The 23,317-nt window shown below is 45.0% G+C and overlaps 1 protein-coding gene across 4 annotated transcripts in view; it reads right to left on the bottom strand.

Moving 5' to 3' along the window:
* SV2B (synaptic vesicle glycoprotein 2B) overlaps positions 1-23,317 on the bottom strand; it is a 69,392-nt gene that overhangs the window by 37,140 nt on the left and 8,935 nt on the right. The window contains exon 1 of one of the 4 annotated variants that reach the window (XM_069798480.1): positions 2,691-2,707. The exons of the other annotated variants lie outside the window; for them this stretch is intronic. The gene's annotated coding sequence lies outside the window, so the exon portion shown is untranslated. Of the gene's footprint in view, positions 1-2,690; positions 2,708-23,317 lie in introns of those variants that run through there. 4 annotated transcript variants of the gene reach the window in all.

The following is a 23,317-nucleotide window of genomic DNA, read 5'->3' as shown; positions in this document are numbered from 1 at the left end:
ACTGATGGCAGAGCAGTTTAATATTCTGCCTGAAGGGCAGCTCCTCTAGCAAAACATCCTCACCCCCAGAGCTGCTTTCTTCTGGCAGCAATGGGAAGATGCCCAGATCCTACAGTGACCATAAGGACACTCTGCAGTCACAAAGCTGACTGTAAAAACAATCCTGAGAGGAAATTTTCCTCTCTGAAAGGAGAAAGGAAATGGTGCGGATACATTTTTGTGAAGTTCCAATCTCTGATTTTTAATGAGGATGCAATTAACGGATCCATTTGTACACACGAAGCACCAGATTTTTGAGATGCTTAACAACTCACAGCTCCCAGGGGAGCAGCATCTTGGATTTCAGGCAGTCGGCAATTACACAAATATTGTTAGACAGGCTGAGTACTGTAGCAAGGTCTGATCTCCATGTTGCTCGATGGAGGTGAAGTGTTGCAGTGCCTGGGGGACTGCTCTGTGCTGCAGGCTGAGCATCCTTGGGTTTGTCCCTTGGCTTCTTGGCATTTTTGTGTCCCTGCAGACTGCACATCGGAACAGCACAACCTTCCTCTTGTGTGAATTGCAGATCGGTTGCTCAAACCCCTTGCAGCTGTGGTTATATGAATAGATGGCAACTCGTACCTCTAAAAGCCTAAATAAACCAGAAATCGGAGAAAAGAGGTCCCGGTGCTCCCTGCTTCAGAGCTGAGACCCAGAAAAAGTAAGTGCGTGCTTTGCCCAGAGTCCTTGTCAGGTTTTCACTGAACTCTTGCAGTCTAGCCTTTTCTTTTTATTTTTTTTAACTGAGAAAACCGCTATTTTCCCTCAAGAGAATTTTGAAACTTTCTCTCTTTCCAACCAGTATAAATAATAAAATAAAAAATAATTCTAAAAGATTAGTCTGTAACCCCATAATTCACAAAAAGAATACTTTCAGATCAGGTCCATTAAAAATGCTTCTTCTTATACTGTAAAAGGTTGCCCTTTTCATTGGCACAAAAAAAAGCAGGTTCAGGGAGAGTTGTTTTAAACTGAAAAACAAACATTTAATTTAAGAAATGCCAGTGTGTCAGCTATTTGATCCATTTTTTATTAAAAACATTTGTTGAAACTGATTTTTTCCCCCTAAATATTTCAGGTTTTGAAAAACTGGCATTTTCTTATCAACAAAAATTGCATCAGAAACGCTCCAATTTATCTCTCATGGATATAATATTATCTCAGGTGCATCTTTAAGAAGGCAATATAGAGAAATATAATATAGGAAAAGTAATCCTGCTAGTTATGTGCATATGAATAAAAGTGTCTGACCTCTGTGCTGTGAGACAGAAAAAGGCTTTTCTTCCACAGGGCTCTGATTATTCTTTTTTTGCTAACATTAACATTACTGCTGCAGCCACACAATTCAACATCCAGAAGAAAGCTGAGCAGTATCATCATTTTCCTGGACAGATGGCAAGGCTGGGTTCTTGGCAAGAATCCTGCAGAGGGAAAAGCGGTAAGGTCTGGAGAGAATATATATGTGAGTGAAGTTAGAAAAAAGGAAATGAGGGGGCTTCTAATGCAGAGAGGTAGAAACCAAGTGAAATCAGAAGTCAAGGAGTAAGAACAGGGATTAATGGCCCAAACTGTGCTCAGAATAAAGGGGGAAATGGCCAGGGAAGGATGGAAGCCCTGACATATTATTGATCCACAAACTGTGGAAAAGAAATGACACCTACTGCTTAGTAATAACAGCAGCTCTCTCCTTCACATCTAAGGATTATAAACCCATCTCAGGCCATCTCTCTTAGAGCTCAGCCCTAATCCTTACTAATTCTTGCTTGACTTTTTGCAACTCTATTTCACTGCCAAAATAATAAACAGACAGGGAGAAAAGTCTGAGAGCATAGGACACCAAAACACTTTTGGAAGAAGTTCGCTGTGGGGAGCATCACTCAGTCAAAAAAAAAAAAAAATTATTGACTGCTATTTAAGGGGTTAATTGTATCGGGTCACGTCTCTTGCAGGTCTTCAGCAGACGCTTCCCTTACTTTGCCTTTCCATCAAATAACCTAATCACATGGTGGTGATGAGAAATGAGTCCCTGGGTAATTTCCAGTAGGATGTTCTCAGATCTGAACACTGGCAGGTGAATCAGTTTGATTTAATCAGGTGAAGACCTGGTCTCTTCTTTGGAAATACAGGTCAGCTCTTGGGATGCAAGTTTATATATGAATGTAGACAGGTAAGGGAGCGCTGTATATACTACTAGGAAAAAAATTCTTTCTGATTCCTCCCATTCCCTCTCCAGTCTCACAAGATTGAAAGTAAAATTTGTCCTTCCAATTAATGTCCAAAAGAAACCGTAGTCGTTCTTGAGGGAGGACTGTATCACAGTCCCAGGCTGGAAACCCCTTGCATCTGGAGCAATGTCAGCTCCAGATGTAATTTCTTAGGTGTCTTTTCTGCTCTTGTTCAGAAAAATCAAGGTGGGCATGTGAGTTTTCTAGTTTTCTTAATCAGTGACATGGTAACTGGAAGCAAAAAGGAGCTACTTTGCTACCAAAGACACCATGATTATATGTGTCGGCAGGTCAATATTCGGTTTTCAGATGTAAAGTTATGTGTTAACGGCTACAACAATCAACTGCGGCTGCACATACTTACAGGAGGCTAACTGGGTCTGGACAACAAGAGATTTAAAAATCAAAGTCTGCAGCAGGGCCTACCTTAAAAAGAGTTTGCTTTGAACTCTGGATGAAGAGGTGTCTTTTGTTGTCACTTCAGAGGAGAGCGCTGCATTAAGTGAAAACTAAGGATAAAAACAAGTTTCTCCTGAGACTTTTTTTATTAAGACATTATTTGATAGATATGTAAGACAGGTTCAAAAACTCTCCATGGAGCTTATTAAGCAAGCTATCTTTGCCACAGATTCTGTATTAGTAGCTGTGAATGAAAAGAAGAGAAAGATATTTGAAAGTCATTGACTTGAAATCATCTGGTTCAAAGAACTGGCTTTCAGCAGTACAGATGGCACCTAATGATTGCTCCCCTGCAGCATGGGTAGGACATGTGGAGCGAAAGTCCTCTGTTTGGTGTAAAAATCATTGATTCGCTCTAAGAGGCGGCTGGAGTCTCTGGGGCAGGACTCATTTATTCACTTTTCCCACACTGTAGATTGGAAGAAGATTGGTGCTGATGCAGCCCTGGTATATTGAGAAATGCAGCGAAAACAGAGCTGAAGCAATTTAGTGTGTTACCAGCAGATCAAATTAATTATTTAACAGAGAAAGCATTTTCGTTCAAAATTCTCTGCTACAGAGTCTGTTGAACTTAAGTCAGCTTACAGTGTCTGGATAATCTCTATTGATCTGTGGTGGTTTTTATGCATTTCTGTGTAGGTACATACTGTGTATGTTTTGTTCCACCATGACAAAATACCTATTGTGTAATCTGATCCTAGAGTCCTGCATTACTTTGCTACAGCAACACATTTTTCTGTGAAGAGAAGCCATAATATTTGAAGATGAAGCATTTACAATAGCTCATGAATTTGGGGGCAGAGCTGGACGTGGTATGACCACAAATCGCTCAGTTGCGTTTGATCGAACTATCCTGATTTATGTTAAGTAAGAATCTGGCTGTACTGCTCTAATGCCATTACACTTCTTCATACCAACCCGTCCTGAGCTCACTGGGGGAGATTTCTAGTTTCTAGCACATCAGGCACTAAAATGTCATTGCCTTATGTGGTGGTGACTGTCACAGCAAAGTGGCTATGGGCTGAATTTAACTTGTAATCCACTATGTTATGTTATGAACTAAGGGACAGAAAGTCCCCTGAATTGATAAAGGGAGATTATATCTTAAAACCTGATATTCTGTTGGTACAGATGCTTTAAAGGTCATATTGAAGACAGTATGTGCTGCAGCAAGCTGGCACAGTGAATGCGTAGCAGATGAAATAAGGAACAAGCATCAGTCAAGCAGAATAAACAGCTTTACTGAAGTTAAGGACACAGACTAGAAAGTTGGGTGTTCGTGAGATATAGAGGAATGTTTAACAGTAGGAGTTGGAAAGCAATGGCTTAGCAGCACAAAGCTATATAAGGAGGGACAGACTACACATTAGGATTCCAGAGAAAGGCCATAAAAGGTCAATTTGACAAGCTGAATATGGATAATGAGTTGAGACAGATGGTATAAGAGTATGGTAGCTAATAAATAATGAACAGACTTGCTTCAAGGAGCAAAAGCAGGGAGAAATCACAGCCGGGAGCTTAGTCAGAAGGGAGGTGGTGAAGGGGAAAAGAACAAAACCATGGAGGATGGGGGTGAATTACAGCAGGAGGACTAGTGGGAGAGGAGTGTCTGGTTTTAAGTGCCAAAGTTTTGTGGAGATGATAATTTACCCAAAGAAAACTTATAAATGCATATGCCTGAACTGGAATTTGGCCATCTTATTGAGACTAACAATCATTTAGCTGAGAAAACACTCACGGTCTCTAAACTTTTCCTAGATACCTATTCCCTCTTTTTCCTCCTTTCCCATTATCATAGTACCTAAGCAGCCTACAGTGCTCACAGCTCCCATGAAAGGCTGGGAAAAGTTCTTAGGTTTGTTTTGCATATCATGACCTGAGGTAGAGAGACTAAAACTTCATCTGAGCATTGAAATGGAAATGCTGTGTGCTGTGTCCCATGCTCCCAGGGCACCTGTAGGCCAGCAGGCTAAGGCCTCCTTCCAACCTTCACACCCAGCTATCTTTGACGTGATGATTAAGATAAGGGTGAGCACTGCTGCCCCACAAATCTTTTCCTAATGTGGAGCTGAGGCACAAACCCTGACCTGGATACCGAGGAATACTCAAAGGTGTCCCAACGTAGATATAAATCAAGAAGCTTTTCCCAAGATCACCTGGGGAAGTTATATCAGTGCCAAACATCCAGCGCATGTTTCTGTTATGTCTTTGTCTTTTTAAATATCATAGGGAGCTAGAGTCTTTGAGGCCTTACTGCTTATTAATAAACCAACCTCTTTATCAGCATTGCACCTGGCAGTATAAACCAATTGGTAATTTAGTGTTGATTCGGAAACAATGGTGCCCTGGTGCCCTCTAATGAGTTTGAGCATTTCTATGTGTGTTTGCCTTCAGACAGCTTATTAGGTCTAACCTTACTGGGCTTGGAGGCCCTGACAAGCTCCCAGAGATGAGTGTAAGCAATAACCTTGAAGATAAACTGCCTGTAATTCAGCAAATTCTGCCTGTGTCAGACAGCAAGCATGCCTGATTAACTATGAACTGCTTAGCTTATTGGCAAAGATGTGCCTCTAGCTGCAAAGGGGTCTTTTATTTCATCACACTTGCAACCTGTGTTATTAAATAATGAGCCACTTAATTAACTAATTCATTAATACATGGCTATGATGAATAGATTTGCTGCAGTGGCAGAGTCATTAAACCAGACACAACCCTGAGTGATTTCTAAACACTGCTTCCTTTCAGAAGGGATTTTATTTGAGCAAGTATCTTTATTAAATACCTCATTCTTTCTCCTGCCTCTAGCTAATAGAGCAGTGTCAAGGTCTGTTCCCCCCCCCCCCCAGCACTCCCTGTTCTTGTTCTTCCCACCTTTCTGCCTTGCTGAAGCCTGAAACTCCCCCTCTCCTTTGGCTCCATGGAGTCAAAGGGTCTTCAGTGTGTTGTGCCACAAAATCATTCTTTGCCCAGTTACCACACTGCTGTGGCCAGGATGCAGTGTCTCCTCATCTCCTATCTCACCTCAAACGGGAAATGACTGCAGTGTTTCAGTTACTGCAGAGCATCGTCAGTTATTGTCCATGATCACCTTCCTATTGCTGGGGGACCAATGAACCTCCCCACAAACTGGAGACAGAAGGACAAATCATTTAATGTACCTCACAGCAGCCCTTGCAGTGTGGTTGTCTCCTGTTTTCCACCATGATATTGGAGCGTGCTAAGAAAGGCCTCTACCAGACACATTTCCACAGGCTGAGAGATCTCCGTCAGGAGATCTCTCCCAGGGAACTGTTCCTGCTGTCGGGAACAGCTCTTTCCCAGCCTGGGATGCTCAGGCATCAGTCTCTAGAGAGAGTGGCTTGCCAGCTCCAGTGAAGTGTACCAAGCACTGGCCATGCCAGAATTCAGGCTCATTCCAAGAAATCCCCCTTGCCGCAGCCTGTCGCAGTTGCAGCGAACCTTATGCTTCCATCATACTTTGCAATAGGTTTGATACTTATGTTTTTGGGGCTGCTCAACAATCAGGTCTGAGGAGCACAGTTATTACGATGCTAAGACTGAGATCAAATAAGAGGGGTGGTTCTCAAACTAAATTCAGCCTCTTTCTTCTTTGTGTAATTTTGTGTAAGCCCTCCAACACAATTGTTTTCTGGCCACAAGAGCTTTCAAAATTGCAAATGCACCATTCATTATGCACCTTGCCTGTGGAGAAATAGAAGTGCAAGCAGCAGCAGATTTAAAGAGATGTTCACTCTGAGACTCCTTTCAAGTTTGTGTAGCAGGAAAATACGGGAGCAATTGCTTTTGCTCCATCCATTTTCATAGCATTTTGATTAGTTTTACCATTTTTTGGATGTGAAACACTACTGAGGAGACCTGAACTTTGTAGCATCCATGGTCATTCAACAGATTCCGTTAGCTGGTTATCAAATTCACTATGCGCATCACATATATCACTGCAGCACAAACAAAACATACCCGCAAAGTGATGTTTCCATCTGTAAGAAGGCAATTTGCAAAGCCTGTCTTAGCTGGGAGACTGCACCTTGGATATCTCAGATTCCCAGATCTTTGAAAAACCTGCTTTTGAAACAAGCATGTTTCAGAGAATCACAAAAATAGATTTTTTTTCATTGACTAGATGCACAAGCTAAAATTGCCATAGGGCCTGGAATATGTTGGCACTAACTTAACAGTAACATAAGACCTCACTTATAGCAACGCTACATTTATACTCATGTTTTATACCCATATGGAGACTTTCAACTCAAAAGAGCCCCTGGCAGGTTTTTTGCACAACACAGCAGAAGAGGAGTATGGCTAATTTGAGCACATGTAGTGGGTCCCCTAATGTTATGGAAAGGTGGGTTGCTTGGCAGTGTTTTTTCCCAAGCACCCCATATTCCTTTCTTGTTCCTGCAGGGGTCTTTAGGGTAGCTCTTTGCAAAAGCAGCTCTTTTACATGGAGCCTTAACCTTGGGTGGTATCTTGACCACTCAAAGTCATGTGGTTCTCAGCTATGCCATGGGTGATCTACTGTCTCACAGTATTCTGAAATGACGCTTGTGCCTCAGCTGAATAGGAAAGGAAGAGGAGGAAAGGAGGAAACCACTGAAACAAGGAGCAGATAGTGCAGGAGCCAAAGAATGAGAGAAAGCAACAGCAGAGCATGAGATATACCAAAGGAGGTCGGACAAGCAAGGGGTAGGAGGGTGAAGGTCAGAAAGGAAGAGAGAGGAGAAGGCATAACAGCAGCTGGAATACCCAGTCTTGGAAACTAAAGTTGTCTTGAACCAGTAAAAGGGAGAAAAAAACCCCCAAACCATTAGGCTTAACACTTCATCGCAGTGAGAAGTGTATGCATTTGCCTCCCAAACAGCCTAATAAATTCCTGCGTTCAGGCTGGACATTAATGATGAAAAAGCTTCATCTCCCAAAATTAATAGCTATAATACATCATCAGGCTGTAGCACCATAACTCATGGGTATGCAGAGAGAAAATCCTCAAAATCACCTGTCGAGGCAGAAGAAGGATTTAGCTATTATTTATTGCTTAGTGTGACTCATGCTTGTGGGTAGGGGCACGACAGTACAGATGGGAGTTAAAGTCAAATTGCCGTCAGTGTAATTTATGCCAGGAGAGTTGAATTCAGGCTACTTCTACTTATGTTTTACCTGTAATCCTTCTGTAAAATATGAAAAGAGTAAGAAAACAGTTTGAGAAATGCATGCCTATGCAATCATTTGTCAGGACTCAGACAGGTTTTGTTAGAGGAAAGATGGCTTAACGTTTTGGGCAGCATCATGAACTCCATACAGTTTCCTGTAATGCCACAAATGGCTCAATTAACCTTAGAGAAGACATTTAGTTACTCCTGGGCTTAGTTCCTTGTCTGCAAAATAGCTGTAGTAACTTACTTTCTCTAGGGAAAATACATGCATAACTGAAAAGTTCAACTTTCTGGACTTCAGATTCTCCTTGCCAAAACCACTGTGATCTTGAAATTGTCCCCGCAAGGATGGAGTCTCCTGTGAATGACCTCCAATGTGCTGTTTCTAATCAGAATCAATAATACTTCCAGCCTGTTTCATAGCTGTCCTTCCGTTCCTCTTATTTCAGCTCTACCCAAAGGAGACGTGCTGAAGACACTAATAGTCATCAGACTCCCTAAAAATGGAAAGGCAATGGAAAGAGACCCTGAAACTCTGGTGTCCCCATGCAAAGGAGCTGCTCTGACAGCTGGGGAGAGCAGGGGTCTTGTGACCTGGGGACTGGTCCTCATTGTCCCTGGTCTAAGTGTGATCCTTCCAGCAGATACTGAAATGAGGGGAATCCCTCTACTCCCTCCCAAAGCCCAGTGTCTTTGACCCAGCTCAAGCCTGCCAAGGGACTGTACAGCAGAAATTCCAGCTGCAATCTCCCTGGAAGTGAGTATAATGGAGGAACATGGCTTTTAGCAACATTTAAGCACTGAGGAACTCAACATCTTTCTCCCTTTTGGGAGTCAGGGACATGGTGCATCCCACTGCTGCTGCCACCATGTGCCTTGGTGCATGTCACCAACAGACAGGACTCACGTCTGTGCTTCTTCAGCGGCTGTCTGCTCCCACACAGTTGGCTATCCTCCACTTCTCCTTAGCCTGCTTGCAAAAACGTTATTTGGCACCGGCACACCCTCTCCCCTTCATGCCTCTCTAAACCTCAGCTGGAGCACGGCTCTTCTTGTCAGCAAGCGTCTTGTGGGATTGTGGTGGGCAGCTGCACTTGGCCCCTTCTGAGGATTTCATCTGTCAGCATGTTATTACCCAGCTTCCAGTCCACGCCTGACACACTGAGATCAAACCTCGCCAGGCTCCTCAGGGCCATTTTGACTGCCCATCATTTTGACTGTCGTTTTGATAGTCTTGTGATTTAGGAGACCTGGCCATGCTCTGTATGCTGCAGGGCCAGGCACAATGGGCCTTAAAGAGCATGGAAAGCTACTCTTGAAAAGCATGGTAGGGACTGCCTGCCAGGATTTGGGCTTTGAGTTCACCTATTGCCAACTGTCCCCACAGCAGCGTCCCTCTGCCTGGCTTCTGATAAGCAGATGAGTGGGATCAGAGAGCACGGGCTTTCCTCTGGCTCCTGCTTTCCCCAGTACTCACAGGGGAACTCCTGAATTTGGCAGAGTCTGCAGCCCAGTGCAGTCTGAAATGTGTTGATCACACTTACTCCTACTGTTGATGCTATTCAACCCCACCTAGCTTTAGAGATCATGTCCTGCACCACCGCGCAGAGCTCTGTTTTCATTCCTCCCTTCAACCCAAAGTCAGTTGGCAACGCTTCTGCAAGACACCTTCTTGGGACTGGGTGAAGTCACCCCCTGGCAGATGGCACTGGTGGCCAAGCAGCTGCCAGATCAGCACTCACCCGAGCCCCGTGTTGGGTGGAAGGGAAGGCATGACAAGGCAGCAGGCTTGCTAAGCGGTCTCCATGCAGTATCTGCCTTCCTTACCCCTTGTGCGGGCTCTGTTTCCAGGCATGGTCTGGGACATGAGAATTATTTCTTGCAATAGGGAAGAAAAGGAAAAAAAAAAGAGTCTCTTTGTCCTAAAAATGTAAATGAGGTGGACTTGTCTCATAATAGGAGACAAAGGGACATTCAGGCAATTTGAAAAGCAAGAGATTGAAATCCTGCACAAGGAAATCCCTACCTACACACTAACCTGCAGGGCTCCTGGGAATAAAAGGCAAGGCCTTGGCAACATTGAAGGAGGGGACTGGATGTATTTAAGAGAAAGGGGAACATAAGTTTCATTTGAGTTTCTACAACCTTTTTTTTCTACTGGGAGAAATAAGTTGTTCATCTTCAAGACGTCAGGTGAACACCAAGGGCACTTCACTCTGGTGTAGGCTATTCTGTAACTGTCCACTGAAGAGTTTCTTGGATGTATTTTCTGGTGTCCACTGTCAGAGAGGGGATCTCAGGCTAGAGGGTTCCCTGGGTAGTGGATCCTGGGTGGCAGTAACAGGAAGGTTGTGAAATGGTTTTCCTTGACCAGCTACATTGGGACTATTCACACAAAAATGACACCAGAAGATAACATTATCACAGCAAATGGCTCCTGCTCCCGAGGGGGAAAAGAGAAGTACAGTCTATCATACCCTGAGTAAACCTAAGAAAAAATAAATTCAAGACTTTTGCTAGAAGCGGGAATCCTGGGTGACATACAGGAGAAGGCAGGAAAGAAATGGAGTGTGAGAGCAGGTGTCCTCCAGATGATGAGCCTGGGGGGATTAGCTGGCAAATTTCAAGGGGATAACGAATACTTCAAGGCAGATCATGCTAGTGCCTCTTCAGGGGAAAGAGGATAGAATATCCCAGGTGGAGAAAGTGGCAAGAAGGAGATGATGATCAAAAGTTATTTATCAAAGTGTAACATCAGACTTACTTGACGGGGAGCCAGGGAATGGCCCGCAGATGGTGGGTGGATATCAAGCCTTTCATCTAACCCAGACTGGCTAGGGAAAAAGACAGCTTTCTGATGACGCTTTAGTGACAAATGCAAAATCTGCTGGTGGTTGCAAAATCTTTCTGGTTACCCAGGAATAAGCAGCCAGGACACTGAAGCCTACAGCGTCAAGCCTGCAGTAACAGATCCTGTCACTGCAAACTAAGCAGAAGGGGCAAGAGCTGACCACTTCCCCTCTTGCTTGCATGAGGTCCCTGGAGGGAAGTGATGGTAGGAAGAGGAATATGGACCCATGATTAACATGTCAATTTTTGACATTTTATATAGAAAGTTCTTTCTCTGCAACAGAATTTTTGCAAGGCTCTGTGTGACTGCTGTCTCTGCCTCTATTTCCCATTTGGGGAACAGGATAGAGTGCTTTCTACCTCCCAAATATGCTGTGAGGTGCTTGAGAACAGAGGCAGACAATGTTGTATCTAAGCTGGACAAGGGCAGCCAAAAGGCTGTTGCTTCGGAAAACTGGTATGCTTGTGCTGTAGAGGAGGTTGGTTTTCAGGGCTGTAAAGTTGGTGCTTTGCCTGAACACTAAATTCACTCGTTAGCTTTCTCCTGTGAGGTGCAGATGCAAGGAATCCAGGTAATGAATATGGAACAAGGACAGCTCTGAGTCTCTGCAGTTCCTATGCGCATGAGAACTACAAATGGATCTAGAGATTGGCACAGAGCTGTGAGCAAAAGGCATTGACTTGCATGTTGTGTTTTAAGCTCAGTGCTGGAAGAGGGCCAAGCGCTGCCTGCCTCTATTCAACAGTAAATGGGTTTGCTGCTGTGACTGGGATGAGATGGGTTTTAAAACTGGTCTGTGGAAGGATCTTTTATTTCCAAATAAAACACATTTCTCGCTTCCCTGTAGAGAAGCGGAGGGTCAGACACGCCCTGGATAGTGGAGACTTCCATAGTTACTAATAAACCATGACTGCGGCTGGGCCCTGCCCAGACCTCCATGCTTTGCAGTGCTGGTGCCCAGACTTTCCTCCAGGACTGGCCCATGGCCCTTAGTGGAGGCACTCATGGGCCACATGCCACAGCTGCCCCAATAAGACACATGGTTATTCACAGCTCACTGCTTTCCATTGTCATGCACCGCTGTGCAAGTCTGTTCACCACCACAGAGGGTCCAGATATAATATTTTTTCTGCAGGGCTAGAGACCAAAAAACAGGCCAACCCACACTACACCTCCAAACTAACCCGAGCCAGACACAACATCCTCCAGTTAAGGCATTTGGCCCATCACGGGTTTTTTGTTTTTTGTAAGGTCATATCTCTAGTAAAAGTTGGTGTCTAAAAGCAGTGTCCATCCGCTACAGAGTGCAGGTAACAGCTTTACCTGCTTCCTAAGCATTCACCTGCCCAACTGCCCTCATCAAGACTCTCCTTCCAAGTCTGGTGGAGATCCAGGCTCTGCAGGAGGGGTCTGTTCAGCACCAGCTGCACAGTGCCTGAATTTGCGGTACCAGAGTTTGATGCAGAGTTGAGAACATTGCGGACAGTTCCTGTTTGCAAACAGTGTACCTTGAAATTTTACTGTGAGATGAGCAGGATTTTCTCTGAGAAATAACTTCACCTGATCTCTTAGAAATTAGTCTCCTCACTTGATGGAAACTGAGAAAAGGTTTCTCTCTGAGGGTCCCCAATCTGCTGCTATGTGTCTGACTGTTACAAAGTCTGAGGGAACTTCTCTGTGGCCAGATATGGGTGGCCAGCACGAGTGTGCTGTTCAGTACAGAGGACTGCAAAACATAGTGGGGCTTTGTGAACCCAATTTAATCCCTGATATTTGCCCACTATAATCCCAAGGGTGCCGCAGTGCTGTTCCTACAGATCGACAGCCGCTTCTGTCCAGCTCATTCAGGATACCTTCCTCTCCCTGAGAGCCAGTACAAGGTCACACAGCTCCCAGTACAGGCAGGGAATTTTTGCCTGACTTTTCTCTTTGCTTCTCCCATCTCGTGTGCTTTGCAGGAGGGAAGCGCTGCCCATGGTCTCTGCAGCAAGGGCTTCCCCTGCAGCATGACATCACGCAGAGAGCTCCCTTGGCTCATGGACAGCGCTGATTTCTTCTGGTAGAGTAACCCTGGCTGCCAAGTGAAGGCAAAACTGCTGATCCTTCTGTACAGCACCCTCAGCACCTGCCCCCAGCCACAGATTAGATCCTTCTCAGAGTCATTTTAACACTAACTTGACAAATTGCCTGCTGAGCTGCTACAGATGGTTGAGGAACTGCTGACTTTCTCTGCTGGAAGGTGGCGAAGCTTTCCTGCCCTTCCTGGCTCCTTTCTAGCTCAGTCATTGTGTGTGATTTATTTTTTTAACACATTCAGTATACTTTGTAGGAACTTACTAGCCACATCGGCTCATGCTGCTGGTCTATTCATCCCTGAGCTCTGGGATGCTGATGAACAGTATCTAATACTTCAAAGGCTGCTAAAAATCACCCATGCTTTACTTGCTATATGAGACTGTGTAAAGAGAGAGATGGAGAATCCAAGTCAGCCCCCTGAGCTGATCGACTCTGAGAAAGGTAAGATCAGAGGATACTTAATTAGGTTCCTAATTACAGCGGTTATTAGCTGTCATAAAATCACCTGCGTTTGCATCCCAGAGCAATGTGAACTGCAGATTTCAGAGATATGCGTTGCATAGATAAACATGATTATTCCTTTGGCTTGATCCCAATTGGAAGAATAGTAAGCTGCACTATCAACAACTGAAGATTTAACTCTGATGTGTCATTTGTTCTTTCCGCAATAAAAGCAATATAAAGAAATCACATAGGCACAATTGGGTTCAAATACCAGTCAAGACTCACAGTATTTCAATCCTAAAGCAAATTCAAAACAAGAAAAAAAGGGGAGAACCATGGGGAAGCCCACATATTACTTGAAGAAATACAGCCTTACCTCTATTTTCTGCATCCCTTCTAAAAATACAGCTCTGCTGATAGGAACAGACATTGTTTCTTCCACATGATGCTGACTAACAGAGGCCAGCAAATGAGGAATCTACTAGAAACTAGGGGAATAATCTTGAATATTAAAAAAAAAAAAAAAAAATCAGTCTGAAGTGTTTTCTGCTCCTTGCTTGTCTGTTTGTTTCATTCAGGCAGATAAAGCAGGGAGAAAGGGTAAAAAAATAGTCTAGTTTTATATGAAAAAAAGAGATGCTAATAAAGTTTTTCTTCATATCAGTCAATATTTTTCTTCAAAATTTGGCAGGTTTTCTCCAAGGATTCAGAATTCTGCAGTGGATTCAGTCATTTTCAGTGAAAATGGACAAAAGGAAATATTTGCTTCTCAAACATTTCCAATTTGTCCAGAACAGATCTTTTTTCTTTTGAGAATAAAATGTTTGGATGAACATTCTTTGACCAGAGGGGAGGAGCATGTTCTCCAAAGAGATATGGGGAGCTTCTTTTTTACATTAACCCATTGGCTTCATTGGATAGTGTAAATGGACTGTCCATACTGTCCAGCTGGACCCAGCTGTGCTGAGAGCAGTGGAAGAGAAAATGGATGGAAAAATGCTCCTAATCTAACATGAATGCAAGAACAAGGAGAGTGTGCACTGGGCAGAAAGACATTTCAACTGGGAATAAAAGGAAAGTTTCTAAGCAATCAAGTAAAAAAAACCCTACGCTGTCTATTTCTCAAACAGAGCTGCCTACGTTTGCATGGGGAGTATACCAGGAGAGTGAGCTGGAGTGCTGCATTCCTACTGATCTATTCCCAGTCACACTGAATGAGAGAGCAGCTTGGCCAGGTGCTGGGGCATTTACAGCAGATGTGAAAGCCTGAAATTCAAACTGAGGCTGAAGTTTAACCAAAGCTTTCCGACAGCAGTATTTCTGGGGCTGAAGGAGAGAGAGGTTCTCAAGAGGAAAGACAGAAACCTCATCACTGAGGTTGTTGAAAATCAAAGGCAAACTGATGGGCAGTATCCCAGAAGTGTGAGCCCTGTGCTGACTGTACAGCTGAGCCAGAAGATGTAAGAGAGCTTTAACCCTTCCATGAATTAAAGATGGAAAAGACACCAGAACGTGACAGGGAAGGTCAGTACTGTTATTGGCTACCAACTTGCATAGGGTGTGAGGAACAGCTTGTTTTCTATGTCAGCCCAATGGCAGGTAGATTGACCACCAGCCGGTGGCTACTGCATGTGCCTGACTGCTGGCAGGCTCTGAAAGAGTATCCAAATGCCACCCAGCATCAAGGGGATAAGGCCAAGGCTGCCAGGGGAAGTAAATCCAGGGAGCTTCACCTGTTTGTGCGTTTTTCTTGAGTCATCGTTGCTTTTGCAGTTGAGAAGCTCTTCACTGCAGGCAGTGCAGAGTGTGGCAAGCCTCAGGGAGTGTCGAGACTCATGAAATATAGATAGGAGCTAGGCAGGCTCCTAGAGCTGTGTAAATACATGCACGGTAATTGGCTCCATCTTCAAGCAAGAAGTGTTTTGCATAAGGATGCAGAAAGGGCTTGTTCAGTAAACTTTGATATGCACACTTGACTCAGCAGCTGCTGGAAAAAAAGAGAGAAAAACCCTCCTCCATGCTCAGTGACTGAACAAGCAACTTCATTTTCACCCTTTCTCCCATTTCACTCCACCTTTTTTCCTTCCCCCGCTCAGAAGACTGTTATCTCCAATGTCCTTTAGAAAGAGCATCTGATGAAAGCAGACACAGCACAGCCGCAATATGCTATCCAAACCATTTACAGTCTCCATAACACCCCCAAAGAAAATATCTGTCTACCTGGAACTGGCAGGAAACAAAGGTTGCTGATGCAGAGTTCTTAGCATGGAGACAAGCCAATGCCTAAATGGTTCCTATTGTAATGAACATTGTTAACAGCTCTTTTCCAGCTGCAAGGACAGGCATGCTCACTGGGATGGTCTGAGCACATGCAAACCTGAATCATTACTCCCTGTGAAACTACTAAAGGCTTCGTGGATCCTGTCTGACCTTTGCATGTGAGCTGTGTCCTGAAAGATCTCTGCCTTTATGTGCTTTAACCATGCACAGCTGGTCAGAGCAAGCCTCTGCTTCTGCAACCACAGTAAATGAATTATTTGCAGACACCTTTCAGGAGCCTCTCATGCTTTACCTGATCTCCCTTGCTTGGAGCAAGCAAGATTCCCCTTCCTAGTGGGAAGATGAAACCTGAATCACTACCCCTGGCAAGGGCAAGGCAGTCCAGACATGAGCAAACAGGGCCAGATGGATGCAAAATTAAGCCAGGTAGGAAGACTCTGCACTGAAATCTCATGCAGATTGAATCTCATGATGGACTCTCACAGTGGAAACAGCCATAGCATCTCCTGCTCAAACACTCATCTTGAAACAGATCTTGAAAATTATTTTCACCAACAGTGGGGAAGAAATTCATCCCAAACCCACTCAGCTCCAGCCTGCATTTGTGGACAAATTAGTAATGCCGTTTTGCCAGCATCCTATATTAATTAACTTAGCAGCTGCTGCCAGCGTTAATCAGGGAAGCAGCTCCATTATCACCTGTACCCCCACAGGGCAGGGATCCACCAGCTGCCACTACCCAGCCCACTGTAAAGGCAGGGCGAGGAGCTGCTCATTTTGCTGCCGTTGAAAAGCCACTGAAGCACCCACTGGCTCCCCGACAGGGAGGTGGGTGTCTGTGGGTGGATGGCCCCGAGCCCTGCACCATCACTCCTGCAGCCATCCCTCCACAACAGCCTTTCCCATCCAGGAGAGATACCTCCATGGTGAGTCCTTCCCATGCACTTTAAACTGAAAGAAAGGGGCAATGAAAGCAAGGAAGAAGCTGAACAACAGCTAGACCTGCTAATTGGAAGAAGACAAAAGTTGTCTCTTATAATTCAGGTGCCACAACCTCCATGGGAGTTAAAGAGCTCCTTTTGGTGAGAGCAGTAGGTTGTGCACAGCAGGGCCCCCAGGCTGCTGCCTTCACAAAGCATCAAAAGAGGAACTAGTCCTGGGCATGGAAGATGCATAGGAGATCAAGACCCCTGGGAAAAGTCTGTTCTGAACTGAACTGTTTACCTGAGGAGCTTTATTGCAACTTTCGGGGCTGGCAGACCCTGCGTTATTTCTCACTTGAGGGAAAACCTGTGTAGCACGGATGTAATAGACTGTTTTTTCTTCCTTATGTGTCACACTTCTGCTGAGCCACACGGTCTCAGATGTTGTAAGGACGCCAAAACCATAGTATTATTTTATAGCAGGTGTGAGATAAAAAAACCCAAACAATGGTTAATTAAAGAATTACTATCAGGTCCTGCATTTTACAGTACACTGGAGATGGAAGTTCTGGATGGTTTTTAATCAAATGGCTTATCTAAATCTAGTAGGAATAAAAATCTGTTTCAGAATTTGATTTTTAAATGTCAAAGGAAATATTTTGTTTTGGAAGTCTTCCCAGTGCAAAGAACTTTTTTATAACAATTAGGAAAAAGTAATTGAAACTGAACAGCTACACTAGATTCTCTGAAAGAACAAAAAAGATGCCAAAATTATATCAAATGACTTTCTCTATGAGCACACATCCCATTCTAATAACACCAGTCAGGATTTTTAATTTGATTTCAAATATGTTATGGAACAGAACCTCAGGGCTGTAGATGAATCCAGATTTGCTCAGCTGAGAATCCATCCATCAGCCCTGTTGTGATCATGTTCTTCTAATCAAGTACAATTAACAGTTGTCATGTAACACCATTAAAAAACACTTAGGAACTGATCAATGGCTACTATAAGCTGAACTGATTAATGTAATTTTTGATATCAAGTTTCAATTAGCTCTAAAGAATAATGAAAATGTGAACAGCAAATTCTGCTGCAGACATACCACCTTAGACTGAATAAGAAAGGTAAATATGATCCCTTTTTCCTGATCATTGAAAAAAATTAGCTGCTAAATTCCTTCTTGGGTTTAGCAAATACTGTCCAGTTCACTTAGGCTGCAAGTAAGCAAAGCTTTGCTTGTATGTTTACTCACAGATGTTTCTACAGGACTCCTCTACCATAGGATGCTGCCATCAGACTCTAGAAATATTTAGTAAAATTATGGCAGATTTGACTGAATTTATAGACGAAGACAACCAGAAACCAATTTTCAGTGATTATTATATATTAAAACTAATGCAGTCCAATGCAAGGTCTAAATTCCCCTTGCAGGAAGGATGGAAACGCTGCTACTCCTTTCTCTGCCCAAACCTCTACGTGACCCAGTGGGACCAGCAGCTATTTACCCAGCTTGTCCTTTTTCCCCAGGCTGGATGGCCTGTCTGCCTGCTGGGTGGCCTGGTACTTTGATGGCAGACTATCCAGCATCTGTTCAGATTACAGCAACATTAAAATCAGTTAGATAACTATTCTCTGGATATATTTATACTTTACCAAATCAGAGAGATTTTTCCAAAGTTTTCCCTTGGTCACGGGACAGAATATTTGAACATCTATTTTGGACGCTCAGACAACGAAAGGAACTTTCATTTCCAGCTCAAACGTGTCTTCTCTGACTGCTCAAAGTGACTAAATGTCTCGGGCCCAGCTCTGCTGCTCTGCCTGCTGTGACGCTCCCTGCAGTACACAGCCCACTGAGAGACCAAAATCACTGCATCCTCATATGGGCTTACAAACCCATGAAAGTACAAATGGGTGTTACTAGTGATTCTGGGACCTCAGTGGGTGAATCCAGTACTCAGGTTACCCAAAAGCTCAGGAGAGTGATTGGAAATCTCTAGTACCCACTGATGGGGACCATGAAGGCTTGTCCCTTTGGTGTTCTGTCAGGAAGGCACCAAGCCATAAAGTTTAGGAGGCTCCAAACTGTGCACAGCTAACAAGCTGGAAAATGCCCTCCATATCCTCTCTGAAAATGAGAATGCAACAACGGGCCTGGCTGGAGAGCAGAAAAATGGTCTACCTGAAAGCAACTCTTCCTGTTTATATTTGAGATTTGGCTGTGCTGCTGGTCTGTAAAGGACCTTATCCCTCCACCCTTGGCTTCCTTTTTCCACTGCTTAGGTACCTCGAGGTCTCCGGTGCCCCATTCTCTGTAGACCTCTCCTGTTGTTTATAAGCAGCCTCCCAGAAATGTCAACCCTCCATCCATTTTTGGCCCCTACCTGTAATCCCAAGTCTCCTCCTGCCTCTGCCTGATCCTATAACCCACCACAAATCCTTTCTCCCTCCCCTCTCTCTGCCTGCATCTCCATCCACCACCGTCTCTCCCGGGGTGCCGGGGTGTGTGGGAGGTGAGCCTGGAGCAAGGCTGCTGTGTGAACACGCAAACCTCGGGCATTAGCTTCCATCAACCAGGCTTTGAGCACCCACAACAGCCTCTGAATGCCACAGGGTCTCTCTGATAACTCATCCTGACCCCCGTCTGCAATACCCCCTACCTGAGCTCTCCCACACCTTAGCTCTGAAAAGGAGTAACCCAAACCCACGTCCTAATTGTGCCTTTACGTTAAAACCCATAAAGCTATTTTTGGTCTGTTTATGGTCAGCCGTATTTAAACAGAGACTAATTGCACCAGCACAAACTTGTCCTCACATAACTTCATTTTCATCCAGACAGAAGCTTTCAAGCAACAGCAACCAAACCTGTTCAATATTTAATCAGCTGCATGGCCTGAAACAGCGGGGACTGGCAGCAGCTGCCTGGCGCGGAGCATGTGAGGGGGCGTGAGCTCTTCCATCCTCCCCAAGCTTCTCTCCCTCCTAAGCACTCGCCTCCTTTGCACGCTTGCTGTGGTAGAAAGCCAAACGGGAGCCCCGTTTCAGCCTGCTGCTTTAGCCCCAGCAGCTTTCGAACAGCATGGCTTTGAAGCACCTTCTTTTTCATTCCTCTCTTCTGACTTCTCAGCTGCCTTCCACGTGTAAATCTTACTTTCTTTCCTACTGATGGCTGGGAAATTGCTGTGCTCAGCGCTCTGTAATTGTAAGTCAGCAGGACTTGAGCTCTCTGCCACTTCTTTCTGGTTTTAAAGCAGGCAGGGTGTAAATTGTGGCTACAGACAAGGCTTTGCAGAACTTCGGGGGAGGGGGCAAATTTAGGCTTTTCCTAATCTTTCCTCATTCCCTTAGTGCCAGTCCTGTGTGTGTTTTAAGGGGATTAGAGGGGTTGAAAGGACAACATCCTTCAGTGGGTTGGCTCTGCAGCATTCAGTGCACACTTTGCTTTTAACCCCCATGCTAAAGAAGTGTCGCTTTAAAATAAAGCTGTAAGAAGGAGGCCCTGAAGTGTCCTGCTGCAGTCAGTGGTCATGGCTGGCTTTTCAAAAACATAAGTGTCAAAATACCAAATGGTCTCTGGTCAGAAATGGTCCGTGAGTGTTTCCTACCAGAGCTCCTGAGTCCTGCACCCTTCCCAGCCCTTTCTAGCCCCCAGAGCAGCCCAGCAAGGCTCTGGCTTCTCCCTCCTCTGCTGCTGGACACCCCGGGATGGAGGTGCCTGTGCTGCCCAGCTCCCATGGGCACCATGCCAGGCACGGCCACAGCAAAGGCAACATCTTGGATGATTTGCAGTGTCTGAGCTCCTAAGAACAAAGGATCCTATCTTGCCAGCATTATAAAATAGATACTAATAACCACCCCTAAACAACCTTATCTAAAAGAAGAAAAAAAGCACCAAAAGCATATTCAATTAGTGATAAATAATAAATACAAGATTAATTAAAATTACTGTGCTCTGAATTCCCATCCTCCGGCTCTGAGAATGCAAAAGGCATTCCCCATGTTCCCAAGGGTGACCCAATGTCAAAGTATTGCCACAGTCCCCAGAGGGCTAATGAATGGCAGTGATGACGGCAGGATTTGTCACGCATGTGCCGTCTGCGCTGGAAATGGGCTCCACGCTCCTTTCATGCTGGTCACAGCTAGCCTTGGCTCACTAGGGAGGCTCAGCCTCCACCAAGCCTGGCAACTTTGGGTCTGTATTGCAAGCAAAAAGGCTCCTCAGCTCCTCCTAAATGCCAGGAAAGCTTGACTAATTGCCAACAGCGGCTACACATCAGGAGAAGAAACCACTGGGATTTCTCAATCTGGGTCTGTGTATAAATCATTTAACACCTCATATACACATGCTCATAATTAATGCACACTAGATCCCTGCAATGAGACAGCCCTGCTAAAACATCTGTGAATTTGGGCTGTGAGTGCATGTGGCATGGGGGTTCAGAAGGACAAATGTACCCCCCCCCCCCCGCCCCCAAGAAGTGGCTGGTCTTGCTGGTACCTACTCTGAGCTTCAGTGGAAGTAGGTGAGAGAATTCAGGTCAGATTTCCTCCCTTGCAGTGGGCTGAAAGCATTTGAGAACCAGTTCCCAGTTGTTGCAGGGCTTTGTAAAAAGCCCACACGTCTTGTGGCCCCAAGCAGCCATGAGTCCAAATCACCCCTCTTCTCCTCCCTCCCATCTATCAGGGCAGAGAGAGCCCTGGGCCCCATGTACAGAGAGCAGAATGATCACTTTTTTTGTTTATTACATTATGAGGTGCCATATCCCTCATAATAGCCCATGTATTACTTATTCTGGTGTAAGTCTAGAGGAATTTTGCTTAGTTCACTACATTTACAGCCATGAGACTAAAATCAGGATCCACCCACCCAGGACAGCTTGTGAATCTAAAAGAGTTTTTATCCATCAGCATGAGTGTCCGGTGCACTAGATCCTCTGTGCCAAGTACAGCCAGAGAAGTATTTTTGCATTCTTCCATTCTTGTCTGCCAAACCTCACCAATCCCTCAATCACCCTCATGGAGGCATCCAATTCAATCTGCCTCTAACCTCATATCTTGGCTGTGCTAATCCCCCTGGGAACGTGCCTCAGAGGAGGATGGTAGCTGCAAAACTAGATGTCACTGGGCTTGTTTGAGGACCATCACTACTTGTAGGACTGCTACATAAATGAGATTCCTCAAAGAAACCACCACCTCTACAGGGGTTTCCTCTGAGTGCTAAGGTAAAGGGGAGACACCAGGAGCATCGCACATGCCCAAGAAGGGCATGGATACAAGCTCAGAAGGTCAGGAACCTGTAATCTGCAATAATTAGAGCAGTTAAAGCTGGCAAATCTGCAGCAGCCTCACCACCTCCCATAAAGGGCAAGAGAAATGTCCCATGGAGGAGGCACGTTTTTCCCTGCTGCCTGGAGAGATGTGGTGGGAGCAGTCCTTGAGACCCGGCTGTGACCACTCGTGTCTTGACAGAGGACCTGCCTTCAGCTCACCACTGCAGTACTGGAGCTCAGTCCCCAAGAGTAGGAAGGGTGTAAATACATACCACGTGCAGGAGCAGATTGGCTCATATAGCACTTTCCCCATGGTCAAAAATCTCCTGCAGGGATTTTACTCACCCTCTCACATTTTACAAAACACCCCACAGGGATCACCTTCAGGCCAGGACTGGGAAACTCCATGTTGCAATGGTGCCCAGGGTCCTGCTGGGTAGAAATACCAGGGCTGCCTTGTTCTGAAGACACCATTCTTCTCACTCGCCATCAGCTTGGGAGGATGGGAGTCCAGGGAGGCAGCTGCTGTGCTAACAGCATGGTGGGAACCAGAGCTTGAACAAATCCATCCATCACCCAGTCGGGAGTGGATGAATTCCAGCTTCCTGCAAACCCATCTCCCACAAGATCTGCCATGAATCACAGCAAAACACCGAGTTTAACTGGAAACACTGAATCATTGAAAACCAGCTGCCGCACAGTCCTGCAGCATCTGCTGTAGGAGCCTGCCCAGCATCAGGCCTGCCACAGTCCTCACACAAAAGTGCTGGGTCTCTCTCCTAGGCAGGACAACAGCAATCATAAAGAAGAAGAAGGGAGAGGGCATCTCTCATATGGCTGTGTCCATGCATGGGCCATCAAAAGCAATTTCTTCAGTCAAAAGTACTGCTTTGGGCTTGCATACTGCTTTCCATCCTTTCCCAGCATCTCCACTGTTGAATATAACACATTCTGCTCTTCTGGCTGCTCTGCTCCACCTAAGAGACGGCTGCTTTCAGCCATGGGTGGGCTATCCCCCTCATTATAGATCCTTCCTATTATAGCAAATGCACACCAGGCATGAGTGACTGTCATGTAAGCTGAACTAAGCCAGGTCATGACACCCCAAATCTCTGGCACACAGTCTACAGGACCCTCACAGCTGTGGGGTGTGGGAGCTATCCTGCTCATGCCCTCCCTTAAGAGTTTGGAGAAGAAAACACAGCCGAGTACATCTCAGCACATCCAGCTTTTCTTTTTTTTCTGGAGCATCTTACAAAGGACTGTCAGTATCTGTATCTTATTCATATAAGGGTACAGATAGATTCAAGCTGGTTGGGGATAGGGCAGTTCTGGTCTGGAAGCCATGTTGGCCATAGCAGTGCTTATTATTTGGAGACAGTAATTTAGGCTATGGGCCAGAACTGCCTCACATTTCAACGGTCAGGTAGAGGCATCTTTGATCTGTACCTGGCTTCTATTAGCTAGTTCTGATGTTGCCTTGGTCTCGGACTTGAAGAGATAGTCAACATCCCTACTCCCTGTCTCCATGTCACTCACAATTTTGTAGAACTTTATCACATCCCTCTATATCTA

Source organism: Haliaeetus albicilla, chromosome 12 (genome assembly GCF_947461875.1).
Source record: "Haliaeetus albicilla chromosome 12, bHalAlb1.1, whole genome shotgun sequence".
Classification (NCBI taxonomy): Eukaryota; Metazoa; Chordata; class Aves; order Accipitriformes; family Accipitridae; genus Haliaeetus; species Haliaeetus albicilla.
This window is presented reverse-complemented; position numbering and strand designations above follow the sequence as displayed.